Below are 22,673 nucleotides of genomic sequence, written 5' to 3' on the forward strand. Positions count from 1 at the left end.
TCATAGGCTGCTTTTCTTACAAAACTTGTAGATTACATGGGTTGTTTTTCTTTGTTTTCTAAGAATTGTGCCTTTTTATATATTTCCATATCCAAAGATTCATTTGGATCTTAAGCTTACATTTGTTTCTTGAATGATCCCAGCTTCCTTTTTTCTAAAGTGTACATTTGTTTGTTGGCACATTGACATAGCTGGTCAACGTTTTCACCTTTAGTCTGTTCCTGCTTCCTTTTTTCAGTCTTCCGGGCTATCCTCTTAACTTTTTATCTGTAACAGCTGGGGTTTCCTCCAGTTGCATCCTTATTGTGGAGTGCCCTTCCAGGTCTCAAGTACCCTTTAAAGATTACACATTTAAATCAACTGGTACTGTTACAAATTAAAGGAGCTCCTTAAATATCTTCTCAGGGTGTAAAATATTGAAATATTGATTACAGCTTATGCTGTTACATACATACATACAGTACTTATATCTAGGCACTTCCCCCAATTTGGGGGGGTATCGGACATAAAACAATTGAAACAAAGGGGACCTCTCCTCTCTACGTTCCTCTGACGAGTTATCTTGGAAAGTCAAAATAATGAATGTTCATCTGGAATATAGAGTAGCCCATCAATTATTAACTTTTAACACCCAGTTAAGGCCCTTTTACATGCGGATATTTTAGTGTCGTCGGCAAGCTGTCCTTGTGCAAACGGTTACTATCCTGGAAAGTCTATTTACTGGCGCCAGTGAACTATCCCAGTGTAAACCAGTTCTTAGCGTATGTTATGCATTACTGAGACTAGCTTCGAATTGAATCCAGGCGAATGGAGTAGTTGGTAATGGTAAAGCAGATGACACTGCTGAGTTTGCAACAATTTTACCACAACTTCAACTCACCTCATAACCATCATAAAGTTTTTTGTAGTAAGAAAATGGCTTACTGGAATATTGAATCAGTAATTAATAAAACCTGTTTCTGTAATGAGAATACCTGTAGTCATAATAGAAACAAAAAAGAAAGTCCTTTTAGAAAGCTTGCATATTTCATACAAGATTGATCAAATGCTTTTAAATGTGTTTGCAAAATTAAATAATTTGTAGTAGGTTATGTAAATTATTTTTTTGTCTCCAATGAATAGTAAATATTCCTCCCAAATTTATTTCTGCCAACTTTTTAAGAGTCAAATTTGATCATTGAATTAGGCCCCAGTCAGTGACTTATTAATTTTATTGGTCATAACCTCAACTATTTGGTTTAATGAATGATTATTATTCCTTTTCTTCATACTTTATTCACTACAGCACTTTTGACAAAACTGTCTTTCTCAAATGATTACTGGCCTACATACGCCTAGTTTCTTTTGTAAAAGGAATGGTAAACCAGAGGCTTTCTATGAAGAATCTTGTAGCAAACTCCTTAATGCCAGTAAGGCTATAGCCTTCAATGAAAATTGTACGACTAGAGAGAAGCTGTGTCCCAAAAGTATAGTTTTTTTTTATATATATATATATTTATATATTTATAGAGGGAAGCTGTGCCCCAAAAGCATAGTATTTTTTCTATATACATTCAGGAGTCAAGAAAGGGAAGGATAGTGAAACTACAGAACTATTAAATCTTTCTTACAGTTACTGAGGCGCTGTTATGTGGACTGAAATTTTTTGCCTGGTTGATTTACGAAAACAATTTGTACTCATCCATGTGCTAATCTTTTTGTTTTTTGTTTTAAGGCTTTTATTTTCTAATAAATGTGGATAATGTGGGAGGTTGGGCTGTGGCACCCTAGCAGTACCAGCTGAACTCGGTTGAGTCCCTGGTTAGGCTGAAGGAACGTAGAGAGTAGAGGTCCCCTTTTTGTTTTGTTTCATTGTTGGTGTCGGCTACCCCCCAAAATTGGGGGAAGTGCCTGGGTATATGTATGTATGTATGTATGTATTTTCTAATGAAACTTGGATTATGGTCCTCTTCCATTATAGTTTAACTGTTTCTTATGTGTGTAATGTTATTTCAGAGGAAGGTTGGTGAAGATGATGATGATGACTATGAGCCTGGGGCAAAGAAAGTGAAGAAGCCCAAGGCCAAGAAGAGGAAAGCCTCCGACGACGAGGACGATTCCGATGAAGACTGGGGAAAGAAGAAGAAGGTACTAGCAGCTGAAGTGCGCAGGAGTTTTCTTTTATGTATTGCCTGTGATCTTGCATCTGCTTATGTGATCAATAGCTCTTATTTTGCAATGGATAACTGGGGGTGATGGAATCTTCAACGGATCAGTAGAACGGCGTCTCGAATGAGGCTGGTAGTCGTAACGTTCATTGATTGAGGAAAGGTTCCATTTTGTATGCGATAGGGTTTGTAAAATAATGCAGTTGTTTTCAATATTAAACTTACCCGATAATCATGTAGCTGTCAACTCCGTTGCCCGACAGAATTCTACGGGAGGGATACGGCAGCTATCACTATACTAGAAGGGGGTGTACTCACCAGCGCCACCTGTGGCCAGGTACTGCAGTACTTCTTGTTGACACCACCTCACTTTTTCCTCTGTCGTGCTTCCGGCAAGACATTCTGGGATACGCTTATGATTTTGGAGTATTGTTCACGGTTTTTGGTGAAGTATTTCTCTAAGATTCAGCTTTCGCTATACTGGAAACTTTTCTAATTAGCTTAGATAGCTTTTATTTGGTTTTGATTAATGGTTAACGATCTTTTTGCTTGATTTGGAATCCCCCTTGACTAACTCTTTGATTCAAGATGTCTGACCTTTCACAAGCCCCACCCCATAGACGATGTAGGTCTTGTAATAGGCGTGTTCCGAAGGCCTCGGTTGATCCTCACACCGCTTGTTCTGACTGTAGGGAAAGACCCTGTCAGTTGGAAGATCGATGTGAGGAATGCGCCGGACTTTCGGAACTTGAATTTGTTCGATTCCTGAAATATTCAACCAAGTTAGAGAGAGAGAGAGAGTTAGGAGGAGTTCTTCTCGCTCTTCACTTTTTTCCTCACCTCATGATCCTCAACCTTTTCCTCCCCCTGTAGTGGCTACCCCCGAACCTTCTATTTGTGCTCAACCTGATATGTCCGATGTTTTGCGTGCCATTCAGGCTTTAGGTGACAAAGTGGAATCGGTGGTTAGTGACCATAAGTCTCTTATGGCAGAAGTCAAAGAACTTAAGGTCAAAAGTGCAGTGGGAGGTGATAGTGCCAGTGCTGTGCCAAGTGCTAGTGTCAGTGCGGTGCCAAGTGCTAGTGTCAGTGTCAGTGTGGTGCGTGAGGGTACTTCTGTGCGTGCCAGTCGTCCTCCCAGTCCGGGACCTCTTGCAAGCTCCCAAGCCCAGGGGAGAAGCAATGTCGAAGGGCAAAAGGGTTCGGCAGGCCTTGATCGGCGCACAGAAGTATCCTCGGTGGTTGCGGGCGTGTCTTACAGAGACCGTCACTCCCACCCGCAGACGATTGAGCCCGTCTTTTACTCGTCTGCAGAAGAAATGTCAGGGAGAAAACGCTGGACTCAGGTCTCAAGACCTCTCAAACGCAAAGTCCAGACCTCAAGAGCTCTACAACCTGGTTGCAGTCATTGGATTAGCTCTGACTCTCCGCAGTCATCAGGTGACTGCACACCTCCTAAGAGAGGTAAGGTGATGCCGCAACAGACCTCATCTTCTGTTAAGGCTTTGCCTCAGCAGACCTTAGCGTCTGTCGACCCCAAGATGACTTTGCTGCAGTCCATGCAGTCACAGCTTGCGGTCTTAATGCGTGAGTGTCAGGCTGAGAAGGTTACACCTCCTCCTGCGATCGCTCCGCCTCACCGCAGTCCAGTCTGCCAGGCGTACGATGTTGAGGTTCCTCAGGATACCTTACCGCGTACTGAGTTGCCAGTTACCAGCGGTGTGCAGCAACCTCCGCCTTCCTTAAGGCAACCTCAGCAATGGGAGCAGGAGTCTTATGCCTTACTTCCTCCACTTCCGCTTGCGGTTCCACCAGCGAGGCAACAATCTCTTGAGGTACGACAACCTCTTCCATCCATGAGGCAGCCACCTCAGCACTCGCTGCAGCGACCTCAACCCTCCTCAAGGCGAGAGCCTCAACTCCTTAGGCTAGCACCTCAGGAACCTCAACTCGCGAGACAAGAACTGCGTTCTGCGCAGCCGCTACCTCAACTCTCGCAGCTCACACCTCAGGAACCTCAACTCGTTCCTCAGGAACCTGCTACTGCGCATCCGCAACCCTTACAGCAAGCGCAACTAACTCATGCTAGGAGTCAGCCACCTCAACCCATGCGCCTACCTTCCTCTACTCTTCCTGACCAGTCTTTGCAGCCTGAACCTCAGGTTTTACCTCAGCAACATAGACTTGAGGATGAAACCACAAGCGTTTATGCACCCGCTTGTTCAGATTCTGCTGTTCAGCATACCACTGTTACTTTACCTCTCACTTCGCTACACTCTGGTGATGAGGTTTCTGAGGAGGAAGCTGCGCACCTGGATCCCTCATCAGACGTGGAAGAACCCAAGTCTTCTCCTCTACCCATTGACTTTCGTAAGGTCCTGGCTCTTTTCAGAGAGGTATACCCGGACCATTTTGTTTCTGCTACCCCCCGCTCTCCTCCATCTGAGTTTTCGCTGGGCATGCAACCTGTTAAGTCAACTTATACTAAGCTCGTCTTTGCTAGGTCATCTAAGAGAGCTTTAAGAATATTAGGGGAGTGGTTGCAGTCTAAACAGCAACTAGGGAAGACTTCCTTTATGTTTCCACCTACTAAGCTCACTTCTAAGGCGGGTGTATGGTATGCCACAGGAGAGGAACCAGGCTTGGGAGTCCCTGCCTCTGCCCAGGCTGACTTCTCAAGTTTGGTCGACTCTCCTCGTAGATCAGCAATGAGGCGCTCTAAGGTTTGCTGGACCTTCTCCGATTTAGACCACTTCCTAAAGGGTGTATTTCGTGCCTTTGAGATGTTTAATTTTCTAGACTGGTGCCTGGGGGCCCTGAGCAAGAAGACCTCCCCTGCGGACAAGGACTCGGCCATGCTTTTAATGTCCTGCATGGATAAAGCAATTCGGGATGGGTCTGGTGAGCTTGCTTCAATGTTTGTGTCAGGAGTTCTTAAGAAAAGGGAGCAACTTTGCACCTTTCTTTCTTCCAGCATCACTCCTTGTCAAAGGTCTCAACTCCTTTTTGCTCCGCTTTCTAAGTTCTTGTTTCCCGAAGAGCTTATCAAGGATTTGTCTGCGGCCCTGATTCAGAAGGACACTCATGATCTTGTGGCCTCTTCAGCTCGTAAGACTAAGGTTGCTCCCTCAGTTCCCAGGACTTACCGCACCCCAGTGGCTGATACTCCTGCTACGAGGTTTATTCCGCCCTTTCGTGGCAGAGCCCCCAGCCGAGGAAGCTCCCGTCCAGACTCTTCCAGGAGCAGGTCTAGGAAAGGTCCCAAGACTTCAAAAGGCAAACACTGACTCTCCTCCTCTCCAGACAGCAGTAGGAGCCAGACTCAAGACCTTCTGGCAAGCTTGGGAAAGGAGAGGTGCAGACGCCCAGTCTGTCAGGTGGCTAAGGGAGGGTTACAGGATACCATTCTGCCGCAAACCCCCTCTGACCACTTCTCCCATCAACCTCTCTCCCAACTACAAGGAAAAGGACAAGAGGCTAGCGTTGCACCAGGAGGTGTCGCTCCTGTTACAGAAGAAGGCAGTGGTTATAGTCCGGGACCATCAATCCCCGGGCTTCTACAACCGTCTCTTTCTGGTGGCCAAGAAGACAGGAGGTTGGAGACCGGTGCTGGACGTCAGCGCGCTCAATGCTTATGTCACCAAGCAGACGTTCACTATGGAGACGACGAAGTCGGTCCTAGCAGCGGTCAGGCAGGAGGACTGGATGGTATCGTTGGATCTGAAAGACGCTTACTTTCACGTTCCTATTCATCCAGACTCCCAACCTTTCCTGAGATTCGTTTTTGGAAAGGTTGTGTACCAATTCCAAGCCCTGTGTTTTGGCCTAAGCACAGCTCCTATGGTGTTTACGCATCTGATGAGGAATATTGCAAAATTCCTCCACCTATCGGACATCAGAGCCTCCCTTTATTTAGACGACTGGCTGTTGAGAGCCTCCACGAGTCGTCGCTGTCTGGAGAGTCTCAACTGGACTTTAGACTTGATCAAGGAACTGGGTCTGTTAGTCAACTTAGAAAAGTCCCAGCTCATTCCCTCCCAATCCATAGTTTACCTGGGAATGGAGATTCGGAGTCAGGATTTTCGGGCTTTTCCATCGGCCCCAAGGATAAGCCAAGCCCTAGATTGCATCCTGAGCATGCTGAAGAGGAACAGTTGCTCGGTGAGACAGTGGATGAGTCTCACAGGGACCCTGTCATCATTAGCCCTGTTCGTCGAGTTAGGGAGACTCCACCTCCGCCCTCTTCAATTCCATCTAGCAGCTCATTGGGACAAGGATTTGACGCTCGAAGCAGTCTCTATCCCGGTCACCAAAGAGATGAAGACCACTCTCTTGTGGTGGAAAACCAACCTCCTTCTCAAGGAGGGCCTATCGTTAGCGATTCAGACCCCCAATCTTCATCTCTTCTCGGATGCATCAGACTCGGGCTGGGGCGCGACCTTGAACGGACAGGAATGCTCGGGGACGTGGAACAGGGAACAGGAATCGCTCCACATCAACTGCAAGGAGCTACTGGCAGTTCATATGGCCCTAATGAACTTCAAGTCCCTCCTGCTAGGCAAGGTGGTGGAGGTGAACTCCGACAACACCACAGCCTTGGCTTACATCTCCAAGCAGGGAGGGACCCATTCGAGGAACCTGTACGAGATAGCAAGGGACCTCCTCATTTGGTCAAGAAGTCTAAACCTCACTCTAGTAACGAGGTTCATTCAGGGCAACATGAACGTCTCAGCAGATCGCCTAAGCAGAAAAGATCAAGTCATCCCCACGGAATGGACCCTTCACAAGAGCGTGTGCAACAGACTTTGGACCTTGTGGGGTCAGCCTACGATAGATCTGTTTGCCACCTCCATGACCAAGAGGCTTCCTTTGTACTGTTCCCCAGTTCCAGACCCAGCAGCAGTTCATGTGGATGCTTTTCTGCTGAATTGGTCCCATCTCGACCTTTACGCATTCCCACCGTTCAAGATCATCAACAGAGTCATTCAGAAGTTCGTCTCGCACGAAGGGACACGGCTGACGCTGGTTGCTCCCCTTTGGCCTGCAAGAGAATGGTTCACAGAGGTACTACAATGGCTGGTCGACGTCCCCAGGACTCTCCCTCTAAGAGTGGACCTTCTACGTCAACCTCACGTAGACAAGGTGCACCCAAACCTCCACGCTCTTCGTCTGACTGCCTTCAGACTGTCGAAAGATTCGCTAGAGCTAGAGGCTTTTCGAAGGAGGCAGCCAGTGCGATTGCCAGAGCAAGGAGGGTATCCACTCGTAGAGTCTACCAATCCAAGTGGGAAGTCTTCCGAAGCTGGTGTAGAGCCAATGCAGTTTCCTCTACCAATACCTCTGTAACCCAAATAGCTGACTTCCTATTACATCTAAGGAATGAGAGATCCCTTTCGGCTCCTACGATTAAAGGGTACAGAAGTATGTTGGCTTCAGTTCTCCGCCACAGAGGTTTGGACCTTTCTTCCAACAAGGACCTTCAAGACATCCTTAAGTCTTTTGAGACTTCTAAAGAACGTCGTTTACCCACTCCAGGCTGGAATCTAGACGTAGTCTTAAGGTTCCTTATGTCTCCTAGGTTCGAACCTCTCCAGTCAGCTTCCTTCAAGGACCTTACCCTCAAGACTCTTTTCCTCGTCTGCCTTGCAACAGCTAAAAGAGTCAGTGAGGTTCATGCCTTCAGCAAGAACATTGGGTTCACATCCGAATCTGCAACATGTTCTTTACAGCTCGGATTTTTAGCTAAGAATGAACTTCCTTCACGTCCTTGGCCTAGATCGTTTGAAATTCCTAGCCTTTCCAACATGGTAGGTAACGAGCTAGAAAGAGTTCTTTGCCCTGTCAGAGCTCTGAAATATTATCTTAATAGGTCAAAACCTATACGAGGACAGTCAGAAGCCTTATGGTGTGCAATCAAGAAACCTTCGATGCCCATGTCCAAAAACGGAGTTTCGTATTATATAAGGCTTCTGATTAGAGAAGCCCATTCTCACATGAAGGATGAAGACCTTGCTTTGCTGAAGGTAAGGACCCACGAAGTGAGAGCCGTAGCCACTTCGATGGCCTTTAATAAGAACCGTTCTCTGCAGAGCATTATGGATGCAACTTATTGGAGGAGCAAGTCAGTGTTTGCATCATTTTATCTTAAAGATGTCCAGTCTCTTTACGAGAACTGCTACACCCTGGGACCATTCGTAGCAGCGAGTGCAGTAGTAGGTGAGGGCTCAGCCACTACATTCCCTTAATCCCATAACCTTTTTTAACCTTTCTCTTGAATGCTTTTATTGTTGTTTTTTGGGTTGTTACGGTAGGCTAAGAAGCCTTCCGCATCCTTTTTGATTTGGCGGGTGGTCTATTCATTCTTGAGAAGCGCCTGGGTTAGAGGTTGTGTAGAGGTCCTTTAGTATGGGTTGCAGCCCTGTATACTTTAGCTCCTTAGAGTTGATTCAGCCTCCTAAGAGGAACGCTGCGCTCAGTAAGGAAGACGAACTTAATAAAGGCAGAGTAACGGTTCAAGTCGACTTCCTTACCAGGTACTTATTATTTCATTGTTATTCTGAAATAACTGATTATATGAAATACGGGATACTTAGCTATCCTTTAGTCATGTACACTGGTTTTCACCCACCCCCCTGGGTGTGAATCAGCTACATGATTATCGGGTAAGTTTAATATTGAAAAATGTTATTTTCATTAGTAAAATAAATTTTTGAATATACTTACCCGATAATCATGATTTAATTGACCCACCCTTCCTCCCCATAGAGAACCAGTGGACCGAGGAAAAAGTGAGGTGGTGTCAACAAGAAGTACTGCAGTACCTGGCCACAGGTGGCGCTGGTGAGTACACCCCCTTCTAGTATAGTGATAGCTGGCGTATCCCTCCCGTAGAATTCTGTCGGGCAACGGAGTTGACAGCTACATGATTATCGGGTAAGTATATTCAAAAATTTATTTTACTAATGAAAATAACATTTTAATGATCTTATGAGCAATTAAGGGAGGCGCTCTGTGTTGTATCGTGAAATACGTAGGCAAAAAAAAAAAAAAAAGGATGAAAGTAGTTATGTTCATATATGCATGTTGAAATACTGAAATTTTTTAAATACTAAGTGATGGGATATATTGAACTATACTGTATCTACAAAATCTTATACTGAATTATATAGTTATTTTGATTTTTAATTTTTTGATGATATTTGAAAGATGTTTTATTTATAAAGGAAATTTTATTTTTTGATGATTCTTTGAAAGATATTTATATTTTATATTTTTATTTTACTTTATCTATGAAAGAAATCTTTATTTTTTTTCATGATCCTTTGTAAGATGTTTCATCTAGAAAGTAAATCTCTCGGAAACTTTTGTTTCAAGACAAAAGCGACTTGTCCTGCAATGTTATTAAAATTTTCTTTACGCTGCAGTCTCCCAAGAAGGCTGCCGGCGGTGGACGCGGGAAGGCTTCAGCTTTCACAAAGTCCTTCAAACTCTCCGACGAGTTGGCAGCTGTCGTCGGCGCAGACGTGATGCCCCGTCACGAAGTGGTTAAAAAATCGTGGGCCGTCATCAAAGAGCGTAACCTCCAGGATCCAGGCAATAAGCAGTTTGCCATTTGTGATGACCAGCTTTTCAAAGTGATTGGTAAGAATCTTTGAATGCTGTCTTTTCTATAGTTTTAAGTACATAAGGTCATCAACTACAAACAAGTTCCAAGAAACTGTTTGTAAGTTAGATTTTGTTAAAATTTCCCCTAGGTTAGGCTTCACCTAACTTACATGCCTATGGTTTTCAGCTGCAAATGTTAACCCTTTTACTCCAAAGGATATTTGGAACTTTCCAGCCCTAACCCCCAGGCATTTTATTTTTTCAAGCACATTTTTCCATATACACTTTTTAAATTGCTCTAACAGCCTTAATTATCGTCAGAGATAGGTCAGGTTGGTCTCATTCTCTTGGAAAATGCCTGAAGTTTCTGTTATCAAAAATATGCAAAAAAAATGTAAAGATTTTTTTTGCAAGGAGGTACCGGTACGTCCATGGAGTAAAGGGATGAGTTTTGTGACATGTACCAGTACGTCCATTTGGGAGTAAAAGGGTAAATAAATAGTCCCCGTTTCATTTTGTAAATGTTCTCTTGTTTATTACATTAGATATTTGTTTTGGCTTATTTACAAACCCTCTACTATTTATAGGGGTTTATATTGTTTTAATACAGTATTACATAATGAACCTTTAATACAATATCTGAAATTTGCGATTTCAGTTTGATTTGTTTGTCTTGGGAATGTTTGTAATTTGAGAACCTTCTCTATTGATTCTTTTATTATATAATTTGAAGGATTGCTGAAGACTAGATCATTCTTTCACTTTTGTGTCTTGCTCCATTCTTTGCTAAAGACTTGGCCTGGAGTTTAGTTGTAAAGGTATCTTAAATTGAAAATTTTAAGTTTGTACCAATTTGGAAAAGTTTCAAAGGAAGTTGGAAGGAAATCTTGTTCCTCCACATATTATTAGGTAGTCGGCGATTAGTAACGTACCTGCCATCTACTGAATTATTATAGTTGTTGGGTCCTTTGACTGCCATATAGTAGGATCCCTCTTTGGTCAAGACTCATTTTTCCTTTGCCAGCACATTACACCGATAGTCTATTCTTTACGTAATGCCTTTTATCATTGACTTGCTAATCTCTTGGATGGGATGGTTTGTAATTCAGTATTTGACCTCCCAAATTATGATGAATAATTTAGAGGCAGATTGTGTTCAGAGGTTTGTCAGTTTTTTTTTATTGTGTTAGTTACCTTTATCGGCAGCATTTTGCTGCTGTTGAAATGTCATTCGGTACTCCTTGCACAAGACAGAAGACAGCGAAGAACTCCTGTCCTTTGGATTTTGACTTCAACATGGAAGATTTTGAGTTCACTAAGGTTATGTTGTTTTTCTAGACAGTACTAGTATTTGTAATGGTTTCATAGGGTGCATACCTTGTTTTTTTCTTCCATGGTTTTATACTATGGTATTGCTATAGATGGCCATTTTCTTCTTAGTGAGCCTGAAATAATGTGTGTACAAGAAGTTCTAAAAGTTAAGAATTTTTAAACTGGTCTCAGTGGGTACTCTTGATAGTTATGCCACTTAGTCTTCCATATTCCCCGGCCAGATGTTGCTACCGCTTGTCTTATCATTTCACGGGATAGTGCCGCCTCTCTTTTTAATCAGCTTCTATGGTCTCTTAATGGTATACGATGGATGCACATTCTCAAGACCTTGATGGCTGGTTTCTGCTGTGTTTTTCAGGAAGGAGAAAAAGATCACACGTATTCTTATGAAGTCTTGCCATCTTGGACATGGCTGGCTCTTAAATCAGCTTTGAAATTGTCCCTCTGGTGTTCCCTCAGTGCAGTTTTCCCTTCAAATCCCTAGCACATGAGCCAGGGTGTATTTCCCTTCTAGCTCTACACAAGCTGTCCCATTTCAAGGATGGCAGTCTTGCTCTCCTGACTAGGGACAAGTGATGTGTATCTTTCTGCTTATGGCTTTTTGTCTACCATTGCTACTTGTCTTTTTGGCCCAAGTGTGCCTGGTATTCATGCCTGCTTTGACAGGTGAGCCAGTCCTTTGAATCATAATAACTTTGTAGTGTGGTTTCTACCCTTAATGAGGAAGTCTGTGTTGCTGAGAGAAGGGTGTATGGAAATTTGGTCATGTGTTTTTTTGAAGAGTTCCTGAAGTTGGTCGGCTGTAAACCTCTACCAGTGGAATAAGTTTCATCTGGCTCTTTTATCCGAACAGTCAACTTAGTGGGGAGGTGCGTGCATTGTTAAATCAGAATCCTATATAATAATTTTCATCCAGGAAGTACCTATGATTTTTGTGGCAAAGTAAGGTGCTTGCTTCCAATACCTCTGCTTCGGCCTGTGTGTTGTTTACTTTCCTCACTACTTTCATTGTTTGAGTCCTTGGGCTTGTAGCATTGTTTTTCCAATCAGGGTTTTAGTTTGGTTTTTAGTAATAATCACCACGTTGATGACTGGCTAGGAATGGTGGTCAAAATTATTGTTTATCTACGTAGATCAGTAAGCCTGAGAATGCTATACATAAATAAGCTATGCTGCTGTCCTAGAAGTTCCTTGTAAGTATCTCTGGAGGATTTCTCATTGGGCTTCCGTTATTGTGTTTATTTTTCTAAATTAGGGAGGCGTTGTTTGTACGTGTTCTTGTCTCAGTTGATGAGTGGCTTCTTTGTGAAAACCTTTTTCACACCTTGTGATGAAAGAGAGTTCTTTCGTCTTTTGTGCGGGGCGAGTTTATATATTGCTTTGGATTCTGTTAGATTCTGCTAATACACACTACTCTTAGCATGGTCATCTAGTTGCACTGGAAATGTGGCCCTCTTGTCGGGTTTGGCTCTCCCTCCCCAGTTGTGATTGGGTTATGTAAGATTAACGGGGGATGTAATCTACAAATGATTTTGCAACAATGAACCTATCAATCGTTCAAGTTTCTTCTCTTCCCTGCACTTATTGCTTATGCTGGAGTGTTATGAGAACTGGGAGTGTACAGTTAAAGAATTAGGATCTTGGTCGTAATAGTTTGTCACGAGGCTCTTCATTACTTGCTAAGCTACAATGCTAGTTTGGATGTATGATTTATGTGAAAGGGTGGGTATTTAGGACTCCAAATAGGGCCAGTGCCAGTTGGCCGGAGACTTGGAGGTTAAGCAAAGGATTTTTACATTCTTAATCAAAAGATCTTTGATTAGGTCACTAATAGTTTTCAGCCAGTATTTATAAGTCATTGGAGAGATCTTTAGGCAGTTGATTGTGGTCTTTTATAACTGCTTACTAGTCAAGATAAGGAAGCAGAAATAAAAGAAAACAATGCTGGGAGCTTGTCTAGTAATATTGAATGTTATTTCTGATACCCCCTGATGTTCATATTGCATTTTCTCCAGAAGCTTGGTTGACAGAGTTTTGCATTCAACGTTCATGTTTAAAATTTCATTTTCTTTCCTTTAAAAAGATACATGACCCCAGTAAAGTAATGAAACTCCTAGCTGTTTATTGTAAGGACTTCTGATGGTTTCACGTTATTCAGGTTTTCTGTTGTCTTTTCTGCTGGATTTGTTAGCTTCCTGCAAAGGGAATGCAATTAGATTGCAACAAATGCTGATCACAATCCAGAATGGACACAATGATCACAACGTGGTAACTGAGAGACAGAAGCCGTTATGAGAAGTGGTGTCGAGCTCTTTCAAATTTTCTTAATGGATTTGGAGTAAACTTTCAAGTCTTAAATAGAACTACTAACATTAGATTTTCATAATGGGCAAGGACAGAAAGTAAGTGTTACTTCAAGGGAAGAGAATAATTGCTTGTCAAGTTGACAATGATATGACACCAATACTTGCTAGTTGAAGTTTTATTAGTGATGTGCCTTAAAAGACCTCAAGTTATTTATCTCCCTTTATTCTCAGAAGGCCTAGATTCATGGATTGTAGACTACAGTATATCTGACTTGTCTGGTGTCCATAGTTTGGCATTATGCTCATGGTCTATGTTCCTTTAGTAAGGGATTTGTATGTTCACTGCACCTTAGTCTTGTATCTTTTATTTGTTCGCTGTTCCTTATAGGTCTTGTTCCTTTCATATTGTAGATTCTCCTAATTTTGTAAATTTTGGTGATGCAGCAGCTAAAGCTAGTTAATTGCATCACAATCTGAATGACTGCTTTTTTTATTAGTGTGCAAGCTCGGCCGTTAGATTATCACAGGTTTGATTTATTTGGATAAGTTGGATTAATACTTCTGCTCGATTTTTCATCCCTTTTGAATTTTACTTTGAAGACAAAGGTTATAGGGTTATTTGTGTATTTTTTTTTTTTTTTTTTTTTTTTTTTTTTTTTTTTTTTTTTTTTGAAGAAATGTCGTTAGAAATTTCATAGTCTAATCCACAAACCCTCGCTAAATTTTAATGGCTCGTCATTTCAGCTTTGCCGAAAGTAATACCCCTAAATAAATAGCATAGGTTTGGATTCCAGATATGGAACAAATAATGTTTCACTAATTGAGTTCCCTTTAGAGGCTAAGCCTTTTGTCCCTGAACCTCAACATATGAGTATCACTAACATGCCAGTTGTAAGCAATGGGTTAGGAAGTCAAATGTCTACTAGAAAAATCTACCCTTCAACTCTTGTCGAGGAAATTTCTGATGGGTCTTTTTCATAGAAAAAATTTAAATATTCTTTAAATCCTTTTGGTTTCTATTAAATCTACAGCATTTTTAGATACAGTACTAAGAGAATGTTATACGCACTGGAATTTAGGTAGCTGCTGTTCTTATTTTAATTATTCATTACTCTTGTCTCCTCTGATGGTCCAGCACTTTGCTGCAGTAGAGGGGCTTGAGTGTCTCAATGATGGGCTGGGTAATGGCGGTGGGGTAGTTTATCCACCCTGGCAGGCTCAACCATACCGCTAAGGCCAGTTCTGAGAGACCAGACCAAGACTGGACCCCTATAGGCCTTCTCCTTTATTTCAGATAGGCAAAGGCTAGGAGAAGGAAAACTCCAAAATCAAACCAAACCAAACCAAACAAGACCCCAACGGCGGAGCTTCCCAGCGCCGGCGGAAGAGGGCAATGCCTATCGGGCAGGCAACAAGGCGGGCCTTGACATAACAAGAATCCGGCAGCCCGATGCAACCAACATCGGAGAAGCTGCCTGTCTCATATGTCTTGAGCCGCGGTGAAAACGATGTGGGCCAAGTGTGTGTGCGTGGCCATTGCAAAGCCACGACCACCCAAAACAATATACCCAGCTACTGGCATTCCGTCGTATCCTCCACCCTTCTTCTGATAGGAGGCTGATGGCTAACAACAGAACCCAATACTCGGACACGAGTGGGCGCCGACGATACGACTCTTGTAGTTTATTTTATTTCTTTATTTCCTTTCCTCAATGGGCAATTTTTCCCTAGTGCTTATAGCATCATGTTTTCCTACTAGGGTGGTTGTAACTTACCTAGTATTGATGATAATAGCATTCTTACCCCAGCTGTTTGCTTATGTTGATGTACCTGTTCTGCATCGATTACATCAGATACTAGTGGTTGCCGATACTTTTGAAGTGACCAAAATTATCTCGAGTTTATTTACCATAAAATGACTTTATTAATAGGTAATAGGTTTTTGAGAATTTGCTTCTACCAAGTACTAGGTTTGTAAGAATTTAATTTTTGGTTTGGATTTGAAAAGGATTTTATCATCATCTCCTCCAACGCATATTGACGTAAAGGGCTTCGGTTAGATTTCGCCAGTCGTTTCTATCTTGATCTTTGAAATCCATACTTCTCCATTCATCATCATCTCCTTCACGTTTCACATTCTTCAGCCATGTAGGCCTGGGTCTTCCAACTATTCTAGTGCCTTGTGGAGCCCAGTTGAAAGTTTGGTGAACTAATCTCTTGCAGTACACATTTATTTCAGAAAACTGGAATATAATCTAGGTCATAGTACAACAAATAAGCACTATTTATGGTCAATGTATGCTTGAATCAGAAATTCTTATTGTATCTCTTCATCTATCAGGAGGCAATTGCTAGCATTACTAATTAACCATTGAATTAATATGTGCAGAGATTTCTCCATATCTATTTTGTAGGAATTTCATCAAATTCAATTTCGATGTGGATTCAAACAGGTACTAAAGTAATGTATTTATAATTTAACTGTTGAAGGCAATGAGAATTTCATTTACATTTTGCTTAAACTATGCCATTCGCCTTACATTTAGGAAAGGATTCAGGAGGTACTAAAGTATTGTATTTATTCATTGGCTATTTAAGGCTGAAAATTTCATTTACATTTAGCTCAAACTATGCCATTTTCTTGACAAGTGAAACTTAGTTATATAAATAGTCGGTATTACGAGATTTATGAATTTTCTGCTAGCAAATTATCTTTCCATTCAAGTTACTTTATTCCCAAAGTATCCTGTACACATAATAGCATGAATGTTTCGTTTGAAAACCACCTATAATAATTTTCTCCCCACAGGTGTCAAACGCTTCCTTACCTTTGGTATGAGGAAACATTTGAAGAACCACTTCTTGGAAGCCGCATAAAAGCTGCTGGGGTTAGGGTAGCAAGCTGTCGAACTCCATTTGAGTAGCACATCCAGGCAGTGACTGACCTCCCATTGTCATCTTTTGTAGCTGCTGTTCATATTTGATGGTCTCGTGTTCTAGTGGTGATTGTTTGACTTGGCCATCCACAGCTTTTATTGGACTTTACAGTACTTGATTGAAACAGTTGAATTAGCCTCAATAATTGTTGGGAACAATAAGTTTGCATCCATTTTTTAAATTATTTATTGTAATCTCAGTTTAAATTTAGTGGTAGGGACTTATTTCTTATAACAGCATTGTTTGGTGTGCTCTTTTTGTTCTGTGTAAAATCTTGAAGTGAAGTTATATATATTTTTTTTTTTGTACTCTATTTTCCCCCCCTTGTCTTTGTCTTAACGCTGGGAGAAATAGAAACTATTAATGTGTAGTTTTATTTTATTTTCAACCCCCAAAATCTGCCGGAGGGAAGCCGTATTTCATTCCCCTTAATTGTCTGATGTGTTCAGTCCGGTGGAAAAGTTTAACCTGTAGCAAATTTCATCTATCATTATTGAAGTTTGTCATAAATCATTATACATTTTGTTTTTTTGAGCAGTGAAAACATGTATAAGATAAGATATTAATAGGAGATTTGTTTCTGTGGCTTGCATGAAAGGTAATTTTTTTCTTGCTCTTTTGAAAGCATCTTTATCATTAACCAAGTTGTAGACACACACTCCAGTTCATAGGCTGTGGCGTGGAACTTGGATCCAAGTAGGGTCGCGCTTCATTTTGTTTTCACTTTCTATTTTGAGTTTGCGATGCAAGAACCCACAGGTGGTTTTATGACTTTAATCTGTCACAATGGTAAAATCTTTTAATAAAATATTTTGTAAGAAAAAAACAGGAATATTGTGTTATTTCCCTATTTGTTGACAAGCATCATTTTGAATGTGGTTTGCTGCAGCCTTCCACCCCTTGACCTTCAGAAGCATTTCTTTTCCCAATGTTTTATTTTGCCCTTTTTAATGGACTACCAACACACTTTTCTATGGTACCTCCCTAATGTTCATATTTCTTTCGTCCATGAAAACTAGGAATGTAGAATGCTACTCCTACAAGTTAAGAAATTTGCCTTCAATAAAGTAAAGCAGCAGCTAACATCAAAAACATGCATATGTCTGATAGCTTCTGTTTAAGTATGCTCTACAAACAATATGTTCCATTTTACAGGTTTTAGAGCCTTATTGGGTCACTGCATGACTTTGTTATTGTCATAGTCAAGTAGCAACTGTAATTGTCTGAGAGTGCTCTATGTTAAATCTATAGTGCCTGGAAAAGTGATATTCTTCAAATGTGTTGACTAGTTCAAAAGTGATCTATCGAATTTGACATGAATTCTTGAGTCTCGAGTACATTTCAGAACAGTCATCCTCTTGACTTATGAAATTTCTATATCAGGTTACTCATTTAAATACCATCTATTTCTCTAGCTCAAGATCCTTAAAGTTGGGGCAGTGGATGGAATTTTTCAGTAATAGTGAAATATAGATATGTGATACACCTATTTGCCGAGATTTGTTTTGTAAAATATATTTTATCTACCATGGCATATTTCCCAATTTTGTGAGGTAGCCTGACAAGGGACTTGGCTGAGTTTGGTTGGTAGTCTTAAAGTGCTACAGCCCAGCCTTCCCTGTTTTCCACCGCAAATGTAGCTTCATACGCTGACTCCCGTACTTCCGCTACCTCAACGCCCACCAAGGTGACCCGAGATAGCAACGGTGCCTATCTGGGTAAACTTGGCACATTATTCCATCTTATTTCTCTTCTTCCTGTTTTTTTAAAGTTTGTACTTGAAAGATATTTTTTAATGTTGTTAATGTTCTGTAAACATTTTATTTTAATTGTTCATTAATTCTCTTATAAACAGTAGGTTACTTATTTCTTTGTTTCCTCTCCTCACTGGGCTTATTTTTCCTGTTAGAGCCCTTAGCCTTAAAGCATTCTATTTATCCTACTAGTAGTGTAGCGTAACTAGTAATAAGGATAATAATAATAGTAATGTGATGTGTCTGCTTGAATGGAGTGCTTTCAAGATTACTGTAATTAGTTCTCAGGAACTTATCCAGTTGTTTAGTCACAGATGTTCCTAAATTTCACAGAAATACTAGCTATGCTGGAGGCTCTAGTTCTGTTGCACGATCTAGCTAACAAAGGAGAATGTACACTCAGACCTCACAGCAATTTTGCCATATGTGAAACAAGGTGTCACAATGTCGAGAACTTTATTTTTTTCCTAACAGAAGAACTATCATGTTATAAAGAAGAAAGGCACATCTGCCTTCTTCCTCATTCTGTATAGATATACTGTATTTTGAAATTTGGACGCTCATATTGAGAATACCTCATCAGTGTTTAGAAAGTGTAACCTTTTTAGGTGATCAAAAGCTAGTGAATTTTTACTTAAGCATTAAAATGGAAGAGCATGATTAAATCTTAATGAATTACAGGTTGTATAGAGTATTATTTGTATGATCCCTTCTTGATGTACTGTTATATTTTCCTCTTTAATTGGTCTTGAAAATTGTATTACATTTCTGGAGAAAAAAGTTATTCTTCATTGATAAACCTGAGCTGGTTGCATTGGTGTTGATTTTGTGGTTGAGGTTAGGCTGGGCTACGTCTAGTTGTGTTGTTGTATTGTGGGGTTGTTTGTTGTAGTGCTAAGGTGTTGGGTGAACAGAATTTTCTTTATATGATTTAGGTGAACTGGGCTTTACTGTATTATTGTGTTGAGATGGCGACAGGTAAAATTCCACTTCCACAATTTAGGAGAGATAAAAATAATTCTGTTTAGGAAAGAAGTAGAGGCTCGGCAAGTGGTGACAGATGTTAAAGAGGAGAAACAGGGTATTGTGTTGGCTTTGAGTTTGCCTGAGACTGATGATTTTAATTTGAGGGAGAAAGTTTTTGAGAATCTAAGCTTGGATATGCTAAAGGGTGTTGATGGTGTTAGGGATTTGATTACATTTCTAGATGAACAGTTTGGGAAGGATGATTTGCAAAAGTTTGAAGATTTTGAGGACTATTGCAGAGGTTCTAGTGAGAATATTAGTCAATTTATTATCAATTTTGATCACAAGTACAATAGAATTAAAACTGACGCTCTTAAATTACCATCTGAAATTCTTGCATTAAAATTGTTGAGAAAGTCAAGGTTGAATAAAGCAGAGAAATTGCTAGTCATCTCTGGTATGAATTATCAAGAGAAAAGCACACTGTATAAGCAAGCCAAGAGATCTCTAAAAAAAAAATCATAGGAGAGGGAATATGTGGGGGGAACAGGCTCAGCCAGGATTCAGAGGTTAGAAAGTTAGAACTGACCTATATAGCTTCTGAACAGGAATTTTAGATCATAGTATGGTGACTCAAAGACTGGGCATAGCAGGGGGTGGAGGTAGATATTCTGGTTTGGGCAAGCATGGAGAGAAGCCTTTGAACCCAACCGGACCAGATGGTTCTTTTAGACATTTTGTGAAAGACTGCCCAGATAGTTGGGAAAGATTAAACTGTGTACACATAACTAGTCAGGGTGAGGGGTCTGATGAAGGAAGTAATGAGTGTGTAGTGGGTGCTAGTGCTGATGAGAGTATACAGTAGTGTTAATCACAGGATTTGATAAGTCCGAAATTGCAAGTTTTGGGATTGAGGCGGGTAGCTGTGCTGTTTTAGACTGCATGTTCAAGTACCATTTGTGGGAAATCATGGCTTCAGGGTTATTTGAGTATATTGAGTGAGGATGATAGGTTGTTAGTCGAGACCACAGATAGTAAGAGGGTGTTTAAATTTTGGTGGGGTGGATACTCAGTTGAAGTCTCTTGGGGTGTGTAGTCTACCAGCTTCCTTAGTTGGGAATAAGGTCTCAATTAAAACTGACATAGTTGATTCTAACCTTCCTTTGTTGTTATCAAGGCAGGCTATGAAAACTGCCAAGGTAAAGATGGATATCAAAAATGACTCAGTGGAGATTTTAGGCAAACCAGTAGTTTCAAATATTACTTCTTGTGGACATTATTGTATTCCTGCTTATTAAGCAGGGGGTTGGAGTTCAGTGTGGAATTTAAATCTGATGGTGCGGGGAACATAAGTAATAAAGCTGGTGGGTTATATGGTGATGGTGATGTGGAATGGGACTTGACATCGTTTGCTCAGTCAGATTTCAGGGAAGCCGATACTACTGGTAATGGGGTTGAAAGCAGTGAGGTGCCAGTTGGAGCAGGAAATGAAAGTGAGAATCATTCAGTTCCTAAGATTAGACTTTGAAGGCAAGAGAATGATTGTTGTAAAATATAGGCTACAACTCTTACTAAAGCAGAACAGACCACGTCGGAGTGTCATGAAGCAAAACAAGCGGAGCTGTAAAGACTATGTGACTTTGGCACTTATGAGGAGGTACCTTTTTGGGGGACAGAAGTGTATTTCAATCAAGTGGGCTCTGACTAGGAAAGATTCTGGGATAAAAGCACGTTTGGTGGCGAGGGGTTTTGAGGAAGAAAGTACTTTTCAGAGTGATTCCCCAACAATGGGTAAGAGTGCCATCAGATGATAGCTAGTTTGGGGTGGGAAGTAAGAACTACGGATATTAAATCTGCTTTTCCTCAGGGAAGGGACCTTGAGAGGGATGTATACATTCATTCTCCTTGTGGAGGGTGTGGTGTGAAAACTAAAAAAGGACCTCTATGGGTTGGGAGATGCTTCCAGACAATTTTATTTGAGTGTTAGGGAGGAGATGCAAAAATTAGGATGTCAACAGTGTGTTATTGAGCCAAGTTTATTCTACAAATTGTCTGGGAAGGGAAAACTTTAGGGTATTTTGGTTACTCACATAGATGACTTTTTGCATGAAGGTACGAGTGTTTTTTTGGGAGGAAGTTATGGAGCCATTGAGAGAGAGGTTTCTTGCCAGTAGGATGGAAGGAGGTAATTTTTCTTATGTCGGTTTTAGAATAGTGCAAAGTAAACAGGGGTTTTTGCTTGATCAGAGTAGTTATGCAGATAGTATGAAGATAGAGCAATTAGACCAAGAAAGGCTTTCGCAAAGGGGTTCGGAACTTTCAGCACTTGGCAAGACAAGTTATTGATCTATTGTAGGTGCAAATAATTGATTTGTGTTGGGTTCAAGACCTGATATGGCTTTTGATATGGTGGAGTTTTCAACTAGAGTAAATCATGCAACCTTGGAAGATTTAGTTAAGGCTAGATAGGTTTTGAGAAGGTTTATGAATCTTATAATCTGTTCCCATGCATAGATAATCCTTGGTCTTTGTATGTTTTTACTGATGCATCATTAGCTAATTTACCTGATGGGGTTAGTAGTTCTTTGGGTATTGTTATTTTTATTACTGATGGGAATAGATCAAGTCCTCTTACCTGGCATGCAAATAAGATAAAGAGGGTAGTTAGATTGACCTTGGCAGCTGAGACTTTAGCATTGTTGGAAGGATTGGAGGAGGCACTTTATCTCAGATCAATGTTGATAAAAATTGACACCAGTGCTGTAGCTAATGTTGTCGGTTATGTGGATAATAAGAGTATGGTGGAGGCTATTTATTCTACCAAAATGGTAAGTGGTAGAAGATTGAAAATGATCTTGGGGCAATAAAGGAGATGCTAAAAAAATGACGTAAAACACGTCAACTGGTTACCAGGATCATCCCAGCTTGCTGATTGCCGGACAAAAAGGTCGGGCATGAGGTGAACAGTTGCTTGCTGTATTTTGTACAGGTCGCTTTGGGAATATTGAGATCTAAATGTTGTTGCTCGGTTGATTGTTGTCTTGGTATGTTCACTCACATATTTTACAATTGATGGATCTTTATTTTAGCTGTCTTGTGTGGAGAAGAAGGTCTAGGTTTTAAACGCTGCTGATTTTCAGTCTTGAAATTTTATGGAATTGTAGCTAAAGGTTTTGGTTTTAGATATTGCTGGTTTTGAGTACCCTTTTTAATATGACATTGTATGTTTCACTGGAAGAAAAGAAAAGAGAGAGGGGAATGTTTGTGGGTTGTTTGTTCGGTGGTTTGAAGTGTCGGTCGTATGATGGGGTGGGTGTGGTTGTGGTGGAGAGGTGAGGCTGGAGAGTGGAGAGCAGGTGGTCTTTCTTTCTGACGTCTGACTTTGATGGCTGCTTTTCCGGTCCCATACAGCAGGAGAACCCTACTCTCTACAGGACCTCCCCTGTCATTTTACCTTATTCGCTTAGAGTATTGATCTTTTCAGATAGTGTATTGTTCATTTACCGTTAAATCGTCATTGTTGTATGACTTTTGAAATAAGAAAGTCTTCAGTTTCCTCTTGAAAGCCTTAATGTTTTCAATCATTTGAAAGTTTCGTGGGAGCTTATTATATAGTCTCAGGGCCG

At 41.0% G+C, this 22,673-nt stretch overlaps 2 long non-coding RNA genes across 7 annotated transcripts in view; both read left to right on the forward strand.

The window, feature by feature from the left end:
- The window catches only part of LOC137638298 (uncharacterized), a 48,358-nt gene extending 46,043 nt beyond the window's left edge, over positions 1–2,315 (forward strand). For 4 of the 6 annotated variants that reach the window (XR_011044003.1, XR_011044002.1, XR_011044004.1 and 1 more), the window contains exon 5: positions 1,996–2,310. This is a non-coding gene — a long non-coding RNA (uncharacterized lncRNA). Of the gene's footprint in view, positions 1–1,995 lie in introns of all 6 variants that reach the window. The other 2 variants (XR_011044006.1, XR_011044007.1) reach the window with 2 other exon arrangements.
- A 7,012-nt stretch (positions 2,316–9,327) lies between these two features.
- Positions 9,328–17,153, forward strand: LOC137638299 (uncharacterized). The gene is made up of 2 exons (XR_011044008.1): positions 9,328–9,788; positions 16,200–17,153. It is a non-coding gene; the product is annotated as an uncharacterized lncRNA (long non-coding RNA).
- Positions 17,154–22,673: the final 5,520 nt, after the last annotated feature.

The sequence above is a fragment of the Palaemon carinicauda genome, chromosome 3 (assembly GCF_036898095.1).
Source record: "Palaemon carinicauda isolate YSFRI2023 chromosome 3, ASM3689809v2, whole genome shotgun sequence".
Lineage (NCBI taxonomy): Eukaryota > Metazoa > Arthropoda > Malacostraca > Decapoda > Palaemonidae > Palaemon > Palaemon carinicauda.